We start from the raw sequence: 13,153 nt of genomic DNA, 5'->3' as shown, positions 1-13,153 counted from the left end.
TTTACTCAGTTTTATTTCAATTCATTTACCTTAAGAGATGCAAACATACATAAAATACAGTTCGACTTGTTAATTCAAGAATGCACAATTGTCTCACGCGTAAGAATTTCGATCGAAAGATTCATTCAGTAATGCAGTTGACCTCGATGAACTGACCTCAATCATAAGAAGATGCTCCATGAACTGACCTTGATCTATTGATGTTGCATAATAGTAGATAGGAAGACGGCTTGATTTATAAACAAGGTTACGTTATAATGCGACCTCAATAGCAAGTTATAATGGCATTCAATGTTTTTCAGTCGCATTAAATTCTTTCTTTGTTTACGTATTAACGCTCTTTGAAGAGTCCTACCTAGTATTCTGAAGAAGAGGAAGACACATTAACATTTAATAATTACATTAAAAATATAAAACTAGACAAGGAGTTTACGAACGGCTTTCCCAAATTTATTTCAAAATTAAATTTGATGACGGTTTGTAATGATGAAATTATGGTGAACAGATTCAAAATATTCTATATTTTGTAAAAATACAGTACTTTTTAAATTATTTTACATGAAACTGATCATGTTGATTGCTTCTAGCTATCAATATATCATTATTGCCGATCATTCCTTTAAAAGGAATACTTGTCATCTATGCGGTTATATTCTATCTCGTTTATTACAATGCATTAAACGATTCAAGGAGATCTAGTTATAAGTCAGGTGTATTTTACTTCTCTTTTTTTCTTAGCAATTTCAATATAATTATGTGATTTCTTATTGAATACTTTGATAAGATATTAAGTCAGGTGAGTTTTACTACTACTCTTTTGATATGTGCTTTTAAATGTTTTTCATTATGAATTTTTAGTTCATTTAACATATAATTGCTTTTGTAAAATATTATGTAATCTTTTTAAGGATCATGAACAAATGGTTGGAAAACCTTTTAGGAAAGATGACAAAATGGTTTTTTGTAAATGACTTAATATTGAAGCTGGATATCATTAGTCTTCTTATTGATGGTCTGTTCTACAAAGCTCTCTCTGAAGCCCCACAAGCAATCCTCAATCGTGCTGATGCAAATTCATTGAAAATACCTGTTTTGGTATTTGTGGTTTTGGTATGCATCATACAACTTATAAACATCTCGTTTTCTATTTACATATATCTGATAAGAGATTCATATGAAAACGAGCGAAGGAAGAAGGACTGGCCAATTATTATATCAATGTTTGTTGCTTGGATTGACTTTGCTCAAATTGTAATTGCCCTTACAACAGCCTTTAGAACACAACAACTAATTGGAAGAGTTCAGATTACAAAGGCTGTGTTTGGGTTAATTAAGGCATACCTTCAGATACCTGCTCTTGTGATTCTTTACTATGACGGAAAATATTGTCCCCGAGTGTTTGACGTTCACCACGAAGAAGAAAACTTGGTAGACACTTCAAAAGCGCGCTGGTCTTCTCTCTTAATCATTACTCTTGTTGGATTTGTTTTTAATTTCGTTTGTTCTTTTGCTTTGCTAGTGAGAGTATTTATGTTACTTGTAACATAAGCACTCTGACTTGTAATAACTATGGAATGAACATTGCTGGTTGTATGCTTTTCCATTGATCAATAATTACATATGCCTATATGATAATTAATAACGCAATATACCCGGTAAATGTTTAATTTATGTTTCATGACAGTATGTTGTACTGCATGTCATCCTAAAAACATTTGCAAAGTACATTTAATTTTAAAGAAACCTACATTGTAAATACAATTTCAGCTCCAAATTTCAATTTCATTTCCCGTTTAAATGTATAGAATTTTAATGGGTATCTTCGATGCTTAATTAAAATTTGAATGCCAATCATTAAATTACAAGTGTTAAATTAACTCTTTGATTTGTAAACAAATCCATCCTGAGTCTTGTCATTGGTTATATGTGTGTTGTACTGGTACATGTATACGTTACAGTTAAATTTTCCTTCTTTGTGAATGAAATTACTAATGACTAATGAACGTACTACGTCAGTTTATCCTGTTTGTCGTCAGTCATTTTGTCAAAATTATGATTATTTCTATACATTATATTTTTTGTAAACAAAAACTAAACTCGAAATTTGTCTACATATAAAAGTTATGGCGTCTGTATACCGTTTGTAACTCAAGTTACAATGTTGAAATACTGTGGAAATACACAAAATGCCCAAGTTAACCAATGTATTCATAATGAATGAAAATAATACATTTAAAAAGTTTTCATCTCTTATTGTGTTAAAGTCTCTTTAAGTAATATCTAAGTTTTATAGTATCATTTGGGATTGATTTGGTATGAATAATTCTTCAAATACTGGGGGGTTTTTATCTACAAAATCGCATTGTAGGATTTCTTTATTTTGAAATTTTATTTTTCGATACATTTCAAAAATGTCTTTGTTTTTTACATGTACATTTGCGTTTTCTTCCCAAAGTAGTGGATATATTATAGACTCCAAGCTATAATGTATTAGGGTAAATATTTTTGTGGTGTTTTATAGCATCATTATCTATATACTAGTATACTGTAAATCAACTTTTATTCGCGTGCGAGACATTTTTGCGAAGTTAGCGCAGCGAAGCAATCCTTTGTCTATAGTTTTTAAAACAATACAGGTATGGATAAGGCTTGGTCACGAAATAAGTCGTTGCGAACCAGTTTATCGGCAGTTAATCGCGAAATAAAGTCGCCGCAAATAAAAAGTGGTTTACAGTATTTGTTTAAGAAACTTTTTTTTTTAGTTTTATTAATTTTCATGTTTACAAAAATGAATATATAAGCAAATTAACACCTCTTCATTTTGTCTGGCCTTTATATTTCGTAAAACAATGCGATGGGCCTTAGAATGATTCGGCAGCAATATCATATTGTAAACTTATATGAAACCTTCTGCATATTTCATAATGTATGTGAAAATCGATTCCAGATTACATAACTAATTTTTTGACACGGTGTATCTTGATTCTATTTGACGCTAGAATTATTGTCAAGTATCGATGAGATTAGATACGTAACAACCGGACATTATAGGCAATAACATGTTAAATTTCATGTCGTTCTATTCAGATACATGATTATAATATTCTAATGAAAATAGAAACACTATCATATCATATTTTTTGGGGGGTTTTTTTTTTGTAATTTTCTATATAGCATATTTATTGTGCTTTCTATGGATAGTCTTCTTCGCTAGCCAAGGGTTTTCGGTCTACTTCGCTTCCCATAAACCCTTGGCGGATTCATTACGAAAACTCAGCTTTATGATTGGCTGCAGCTGCGAGTAGCTGTTCCACTCGCAGTGCTAGTAAATATAAACTTAAAAGAAAACACAAGTGTGATCTTTGGTAAAACATTCGGTGCTTTTAACAAGTTGAGACACAAGTTCTCGAGTACAGTGCCTCCCAAACGATGGTCTTACCAGATCGCTTTAAAAACCTGTATATTTTTACTGATACAATGTAGCATGGGAAGTAAACATGGCAAATGTAGAAGTTGCCTATCCCGTAAGTATATACATTCCTGCTTATTGTTATTGCTTTTAAGGGTTCAATGAGCTGTGTTTTATTTAATTTCTTTGGTCCGCAATATTCACAAAAACGATACCTGGTTTTATGGCATGAAAGCTTACATATATCGGCGACTTTTTCACTCCCTGTACAGGTCCTTACAAAACACTTTCAATAAAACATGTCCTGCTTACCCTAGGTTATAAATTAATTCGTACTTAATAAAATCGTTAATTATGTTCTGATATTCGATAGTCAACATGTTTTCAAGTTGTAAAAATGTTGTAGAGTGTATACAACCCGTTGTTTAATTCGATTAAAATGTAAATATGCAAGGGGCGCAACTCAAGTTGCTCGCTAGATAGCGCCACCACATCACCGAGTTTTCGTAATGAAATCCGTCAAGGGTTTATGGGGAGCAAAGTGGACCAAAAACTCTTGGCTAGCGAAGATGATAGATTGTGTACCTAACAAATAACAATGGTTATACGGAATAAAATCTGTTTGTTGATTTTCTTTCTTTTTTTCATCCAAATACTATATAATTAATAGTCTGTTCAAGGTCAAACTTTTCACTGTTCCCATCATTTTTGTCCTTCAGCGAAGAACAATTGAAATTGTCAACCATGTATGAGGGCTTGATATGTAATTCTTATTGTACGGTATCTCCAAAGCATTTGACTCAAAATTTAAATATACACTTCATGCCTACAAAGTAATCTCCGCGGTTTGAATCTGAAATGTGTCACGGTACACTAATTTAGATGGGCTTCTGAGGCACTAACTGATGGCTGAGCTAAGCGCTTGTAATTAAGGACAGGTAACAACGAACAGATAAGAAGGTTTTAGGTATTGGAACAAACAAAAATAGAATGAGGCTGGATCTGTAGAGTATGGTTGATGTGACGGTAACCTTTGACGACTTAAAGAATTGCTTTAAAAGCTCAGATGTATGTGATGGAGCATTTATGAAGTAGACGAACATGCATATATTCTTACACAGTGCGATGTTTGTAGTAAACGGAAGACCTTATTTTATTCTTCGGTTTCTTTTCCGATATCCTTCTTCTTTTTGTTATATATAACACAAGCAGTAATGTAACCCAATAGTTATTTACCTAAACAACATTTGATTTTTTGCATAAGCTATGTATATAAAGATTTAAAAAGAAAACAACAGAAGAAAATATTTTGAGTGTTTAACGTTAATAGAGAAAAAAAACATATCAAAAAGAAAAAAATGCTCCAAAAATTGTCTTAACAATATGATACTAATTAAATTAATCTCTAGTATCAGTAACATTAAGGAGTTTTTAAACATTTGTTTCATTAGCTCTTCAAATGGGGTCTCGGAGGTCTGAAGTATTTCATCTTGATAAAAAAAGAGTTTAACACATTAAATAGAGACTCTACCTCTTTTCAGGTCATGTCGCGTTGTCAAATATCCCAGTCAAAGTATAATTTTTCTGAAAATTGGACGTGTCTAGCTTTGAATATAATTTAAAGAGTCAGTATCAAGGCATATTGAATCAGCTTGTAATGTTGAACTACCAACATGTAATGTTAAAGTATCAGCGTAATATGTTACAGTATCAGCATGATAATGTTAAAGTATTCGCATGTACAATGTACATGTAATGTTGAAGCATAAGCATGTATGTTAAAGTATCATCATATTACATGTATGAAGGTTATCCATATGAAGCAGTAAAGACGTTCCATATGAATAGGAATACCCCTGATGACACTTTTACATTTTAGAAAGTCCAAAACCGTGCAAAATAGAAATACAATATAGCTGGAACGGTAGCTCCACGATCCGTCATTCGATAGTTTCTGTAAAGCTACAGCTCTGCAGATAGCGTAAGCGAAACTTTGTCCACTAAGCCTAATGCTCGAAGGAAAAAATCTGCACAACATTTGTGTCCTTTAATTTTACCAAAGTCTAAATGCTTGCTCTATTGTACTAAATTTCATTTTTTTTTCTTAAGTTATGAGTTTGGATAAAAAGCAAACCGTGTTATTCTTGTGTCTTTGTTGTAAGTATACAAAAGATAATTTTATATCAAAATAATGAAGAATCGACTCTATTTGGTACAATTTATGAATATGAATTTCTCTGAAAAAGACCTCTGAGAAAAAAGTGAGTTCTATTTTAATAGTTCCTACTTATATTGTTAAGAAGCTACAAATTCAAATTAAAGTTAAAAAAAATAAAAATACCCAGCGTCAAAGAAAAAGCTTCCGCTATACCAAAAAGTCGAGCCGATAGCAACGATTCACCAAACTTAATCTTTAAATTTTCTTTCTATAACCAATACTGGGTTTGGGCAGTAGCCGAAATTCGCTGGTTCAAATCTCGCTGTGGTCAGCTAATGATGATTGTTGTGCACTTTGACAGGCATTTTATCTGTATTGTCTCAGTCCACTTTCACGGAAACCGGGAATGATACCGGCATTGTGCGCCTCCTTCATGCCTCGGAGAAGGAATTTTTATTGCTGTTTAATATTTTTCTCGAAAAATCAAGTAGACCCTCTGGCAAAACTCCATTAAACAGAGAAACGTTAAACAAGACTGTGTATTTGTTTTTGCATACATGTTTACAAAAGCATGGCATGCATGCAATTTGATCTTATCACTTTTTGTCTGGTCCATACATTTTGTAAAATGATGTTACGCCCTGCCTTACAATGTAGAATGAAACGAGAGCACTGTCAAATTGTTAACTTTTAAAATCATCCTTTACATATTTCACAATGTACGTGGGATTCGATCCCGATAATTTTGACACAAAATCGGATTGTTTTGTTTGGTTTCTTTATGATGCTAAAAATATATCCAACAACGATATCATACATGTACCAGCCAGACATGTTGAACAATCATCCATTAATCTTCATGCCTTCCTGTACAGTACATATCTATGAAAAGTACGGTTGGAAAATATTACATATCATTTATTTAGGTAATATTTGTACAGTTCTGTACCTATTTTTATTCTGTGTTGGATAGTGTATATAATAATAAATGTTGCACATGGTATATATAATAACCCAATAAATTCATTAGCTAACTTTAATCTCCTTCAAACCAATTACTACAGTGTGATTGTGTATTTTTTTTCATCATATTCTTTTCCGTATATATGTGTAAACCGGACTTTAAGCAACCATCCTCAGATAGTGTAGAATCTAGTCTGTTTAAATCATGGTCGCAAGGGGGGGGGGGGGTGTGAAATTTTACATTGAAATATATAAAGAAAATCTTCAAAATATTCTGGGAAAGTTTTTAGTCCAAAATGCGGTGAGGTAAGGGGGGTGGGGGTATAGGAATAGAGAAAATCTTCTTACAGGTACAACAACAAAAGGGGCTTGGTTTTAAACAATAAAAATATGTGCATAAAATTGGAAGATTTAAACAAAAATTTTAGCAAGATCTACTGTACTTAGTTGTCAAGATATTTTGATTTTGATACTGTAATGCCAATATGATCAGAGTTAAGGCTATTGTTGCTCAGGTTAGCAATGAGGCCCCTGGGCCTTTTATTTTGAACCTGTGACATCTTCTTGTTGAATGGCGGGATATCATATTCAATAAGCAAGTCACCTTTCTGTATCCCCGGTATTATTTTGAGCTTCAAATATATTTCAAAATGATCTTAAAATCATATCAAGGGATCAACATCTACCTCGTGCATGTGTAGATGTTACCTTCCTTTGACAAACTCTGTAGATTCTTTTTTGATAGTTGTTCTAAGTTTAAACCTGAAACTAAAACCTCTTTTTATATCATTTCAAAGGAAGACCTTATTTAAATTCCTTGGTTTCTTTTCAAATACTGTAGACATACGTTTGTCCGCGTGGTATTAATTTACGCTATGAACGCGGGCACAAATTTTCCGCAGAATTTTTTCCCAGTGTACTTAAAGTGCATTTTGGAATCAAATTTTAAAATTGCATTACATGAATAAGGATAATTGGAAGTTACTACATTCTATACATGTAACACTTGCAAATACGTGTACCCAGTGTATATCGTGTTTATCTATGCAAACTGTCAAATTTGTTTTGAGAATTCACTTAATAAATAATTTAATCTCCTAAAGATTTGAATTTTCTGTAAATTTACTTGCATGAAATTTAAACTTCTCCCAGCTTGAGATAACGGCACGTGTCAGACGACAAATAGCCCCAAGCGGGTGTGTCTTTTAATGACCTAATTAACTATACGCTAAGACCCGTGTTTTTACTGCAATTTTTAGATCCCTTTGTGCTCTGACTTTTAAGTAATAAAACTGATCAACTCATAATTTAAACTATATGTGAACCCATAAATTGACAGTTACTATTAATTAAAGATGTGGTGTTTCACAAGACGATTTTAGCCAGCGTCGTAACATCTTGACGGCTAACTAATGACTACCGATCAGTCCACAACCGATAATTACTGTTCACAGTGAACAGTTCTTACAATTAAAATCTAAAGTTGGACAAATTCTAGGTAATGAAAATCGCTCAGAACCAAATTTAATAATAATTACTAGTATTCAAATGATTTTTTTTCATTCAAAGAATCCGCGTAAATTTTTACCCGCGGATTAAATTGATATTGTGATTCCGCGGAATTATGACCCCTTGGAAAAAAATACGTTTACAGTATATATTCTTCTTCTTTTTGTTACATATAACACAAGCATTATTGTAATTAATATTATCAGCATGTCATGTTGAAGTATCGTCATATTATACAGATTATCCACATAAGGCAGTTGAGGCGTCCCATATGCATACACCGTAGGTATACCCCTGATTACACTATTACATGTTAATAAATCCAAAACCGTGCGAAATAGATATACAATATAGCTGAAACGGTAGCTCCACGATCCATCATTCCAAATTTTCAGTAAAGCTATAGCTCTGAAGCTGGTGTAAGTGAAACTTTATTCACTTTGCCGAATACTCGAAGAAAAAACTCCACAACATTTGTGCCGTTTACCAAATGATAAATGCTTGCTCTATTCTACTAAATTTCACTATTTTTCTTAAGTTGTGAGTTTGGTTAAAAGCAATCCGTATTTTTCTTGTATATTTATTTAAAGGATAGAAAAGTTAATTTTATATTATGATAATGAAAAATCGATGTTCTTTTTAACATTTTATGAATTTCTCTGAAAATGACCTCTGTAAAAATTATTTTTTATACTTCTTACTTGAATTGTTAAGAAGATATAAAAAAGCAGTTTTACAAACAACGATATGTTTCAGCTGGACGTTGCAAACGCTAGTTGTGTAATAATTGACGATATTACATCTACATTAAGAGCACAGCTTCAAATTAAAGTAAACAAGAAACTACGCAGCGTCAAAGAAAAAGCTTCCGCTATACCAAAAAGTCTAACTGATAGCAACGATCCACCAAACTTAATCTTTGGATTTTCTTTAAAAAAAAAAACCACAGAAAATTCTAAATAGTTTTTAAAACAAATGCAAAAGATGCTCATGAAATTCATTATAAATGAAATACTTAACATTGAGTAGGTTTAAGGCTCACATACAAAACGAAAATGATTAAATCGTATCATATTCAATTTTTTGTAAACTTATTTGTAAGCGGCTCTCGGCTCCAGTCGTTCTGATCCTTCTCCGGTACATGTAACCGTAACAAAAGCTAGACGCCGCAATAAACCACGAAACCAACTTAAATGCACTCTATTTTCTCAGAAACGTACATTACCATATGTCTCTATAAGATACCTTCAGTTCTTTGAATCAGCTTTCGTTTTAACAATACCATCGAGATTAACACATCTTTGATTTCCTATTTTGTACGAATATTTCTTCTTCAAAAGGTAAGATGAAGATCAGCTTTGTTGAACAACCTAACAATCTGTGTATTTATTTAACTATCAACTTGGCATGTATGTATGGCGCCCATACCAAATTATTTCTCTATTTTTTTCTTTTTCTTTTTTTTTTGTTCCTGAAGGGATAGGTCTTGTTTTCAAGAGAAACTTAATAACATAATAATGTAGTAAATAAATGTGCATTGAAATATTAAGTCATCTTCAATACGTAAAAAATGTTATCTATCGCCGAAGCAAAAGCAAAGTTGTATTTAAATGAAAAGTGTTGTCCACTGGCGCACCTAGTATTAGGGAGGGGAGGCACGAAAGCTTACCTTCCCCCACCAAACCCCCACACTTTTCTTTCAGCAATCATTTTTTTTAAATTTACATATACAACTGTGAATTATCACACCTTTTTTAGAAGGGGGGTGCGAAAGGATCTTCATGATTTTTGGGAGAATCTTTTTTTCTTTTTTCTTTTTCAAGATTTTTTTGGATTTATCCCCCCCCCCTACTAACACACAACACACTTTCAAAAGCATAGCTAGGTGCCCGTTTCAAGTTACAATATCTATTCTAAATTATATAATTTAAAAAAATCATTAGCTGATAAACCTCGCTTACACTGCATGCACGGATCTAGGCGACTGGACAACCCCCCCCCCCCCCCACACACACACACTATAAAATATAGGTTCATAAAATTTCACGTGGCAAAATCGAAATTTTTTTTTTACTTTCAGAATTTTGGGGAGGGTAGAACAACGTCCAAAAATTCTTGTAACAATTACAATTTTGAATCAGTATCAAACAAAAATTGTCCTTGAAGCCAATAAAAAGGTCATAGATACTACTCTGTAGCATTATGTATTACAATAGGTTTTCTTAAGAATAGAAGAGAAATTACTCGGTAGCTGCAAATGCAATTTAATAAAGATTTTTTGTTAGGTGCCATTTACAATTTTATAAATCTGAGCAGTTTTTTAGAATTCATTTTACATATGTTCTTTTTTAAGGATCATGGGAGAAGGGTTGGTCAACAACATAGACAATATACCGAATTGGTTCCTTTTAAATGCCTCGATCTTGGCACTGGATCTCGTTAGTCTTCTCATTGACGGCCTGTTCTACAAAGCTCTTACAGAAGCTCCACAAGCAATCCTCAATCATGCTGATGCAAATGCATTGAAAACACCTGTTTTAGTATTTGTGGTTTTGGTATGCATTATACAGCTTATAAACATTTGGTTTTCCGTAAACATGTATTTTAACCCAGAGAAAGATGACAACATATTCAAAATAGAAAAAAAGAAATGGCCTGTAATTTTATCGGTGCTTGTAGTGTGGATTGACTTTGCTCAGATCGTAATTGGCATTTCAACCGCCTTCAGAACAAACCAACTGATTGGAAAAGTTCAATTTTCGCAGCCTGTTTTTGCGTTAATTAAGACATTTTGTCAGATTTCTGCACTTGTGCGTCGTTACCTCGACAAAAACCAGTATTCCCAAATAGATGCCGACGGGGAGAATTGTTTGATAAACTATTTCAAAAGGAATAGATTTTGTTCTTTTCAGAATCTTGTAATCATTGCTCTTGCTGGATTTATTCTAAACTGTTGTTGTTCTGTTCTTTTGCTTGTAAGAGTTTCTATGAATTTGTGACAAAAAGATGGGTTTTTTCTTACATTTGTACATGCAATTGTCTTAACTTTGTAACAAACACTCCTTTACTGTTGTATATAAAACAAATCCTAACATAGTGATATTTACACTTGCAAATGTATCCATTATATAGCACTATCTACGCAATCCGCTGTTTTTACCTGCTTAACATCATTATGGGTCAAGAGGCCAAAGTAGCGCATTAATAATAAAGGTCACTACTTTTTCAATGTCCTTAAAACAAACCGACTTGTGCTGAAAAACACCTGTTAGATATCGTATTGAAAATACAGTTTAGGCATAAAAAAAAATAAACGTATCTGTGTTTCGTAAAACTAGTACAATGTTTATTTATTCCCTTAAAAAACATAACATTAATTGCGGGGGATAAATGATTCATGTGAACGCCTGTAAACAGAATAGTCTAATGTTTATTGATCGACATCATTACGAGGCATTCTTGAAAAATACAACCGCAATTTGTCAAAGGAGTTAATTAAGTTAAATTTCTCATGTCAGAATTAAACACAATCCTCAATCAAAATCAAAAGCGAAATATCACAGACATTTCGTGTTTAGTCTACTCACGGATCACGGTCAAATTTAATTCCCTGTGCTTCTCTGTCTGTTTTATTCTGTAAAAAGATTATATTATAGAAGTTAAAATTGCTTTCCTCTATAATGTCGGAGGAAAACATTATGCTCTTGAATCTGATTCTGCGATAGAGTTTTCCTTGAGTATGCCTAAGTAGACTCTAACTCAACCTCCATTCATCGCTTTGTTTTAAAATTTTCAACCGCATTGCGACTTCAACATAAGTAGTACTATTCCACCAAGCTTCAATCGGGGTTTTTTTCATTTGTACAAGTGAATTTTCTTTTCAGTTTTACTTTTATAATAAAAACGTGTTGTCTTGTCAAAAGTAGTGTATTAATCATCATATTCAAATGCTTGCAACATTGTTGTATTTTTTTTTGTTACATCATCTTAATCGAGGCGGCTTTCTAGGTCATCACAAAAAAGAAAGTATGGAGAATAGTTATTATCATAATATGCAACAAATGAAACCTTATTTCTTAACAAAATTGTTCCTTAATATGTTAATATGTTATCTTGATCTGTTCCTGATAAGTTTGCTTAATTGCATGTATTTAAAAAACAGAAAATTACATTTTAAGTAGTATCTTTTGTTTGTAGAATCATTTGGTTTTTCTAATTCGTATTTATACAAATATTCTAATGCTACTTGGACATTTTGAATGATAAATGTATTTTACAATTTATTTTTTGTCACGAATTCCATTTATTTCAGGGTTTGTTTGGTTTTTTTTTTTTTTACTTTCTTGTATATTGTAAAGATATTTATTGACATGATACCTTAATCTAAAAACTAGTATACTTTGTTTACAAACATTCGTTTTACATTATACTTTCAAACATTCATAGTACTGTTTTACGTGGAACACACGGCGCGGTAAACACAAGATTTGGGGCAATAACCGAAAGGTCACTGGTTCAAACCCCGCTGTAGTCATCTAAGGATGAATGTTGTGCAATTTGACCGGCATTTCATCTATATTGTCTCAGTCCACTTAACTGAAAAATGGGTACCAGCTTACACAGCGAGATAACCTGCAATAGACTGGTGTCCCATCTAGAAGCAGTCAATGACTCTCATCCGCTTATCACCACAAAAACCGGGAATAGCATTGGCATTGTTCGCCTTCAGGGGTCGATGAAGGATTTTTGATTGCCGTTTAATGTTTTCTCGAGAAATGAAGTAAACCTTCATGAAAACGTCATAAAGCAAAAAAAAGTTAAACAAGACTGTTTTTTGCACACCTGTTTACAAAAGCATGACATGCAAGCAAGTTGATCTTATCACGTTTTGTCTGGTCCATACATTTTGTAAAATGATACTACGGCCTGCCTTAAAATGAACCGAGAACAATGTCACATCGTTAACTTCTCTAAACATTCTGTGCATATTTCAAAATGCATGTGGAATCCGTTATAGATAATTTTGACACATAATCTGAGTGTTTTTTTGGTGTTTTTTGTATGATGCTTGAAATATACCCAACAACGATATTATACATGTACCAGCCGGACAT

General features: G+C 32.6%; 1 long non-coding RNA gene across 1 annotated transcript; it reads left to right on the top strand.

Annotated features, from left to right (window-relative positions):
* The first annotated feature begins 9,075 nt into the window (after positions 1 to 9,075).
* Positions 9,076 to 11,031, top strand: LOC136271513 (uncharacterized). The gene is made up of 2 exons (XR_010709401.1): positions 9,076 to 9,379; positions 10,393 to 11,031. It is a non-coding gene; the product is annotated as an uncharacterized lncRNA (long non-coding RNA).
* Positions 11,032 to 13,153: the final 2,122 nt, after the last annotated feature.

The sequence above is a fragment of the Magallana gigas genome, chromosome 9, assembly GCF_963853765.1.
Source record: "Magallana gigas chromosome 9, xbMagGiga1.1, whole genome shotgun sequence".
Lineage (NCBI taxonomy): Eukaryota > Metazoa > Mollusca > Bivalvia > Ostreida > Ostreidae > Magallana > Magallana gigas.
This window is presented reverse-complemented; position numbering and strand designations above follow the sequence as displayed.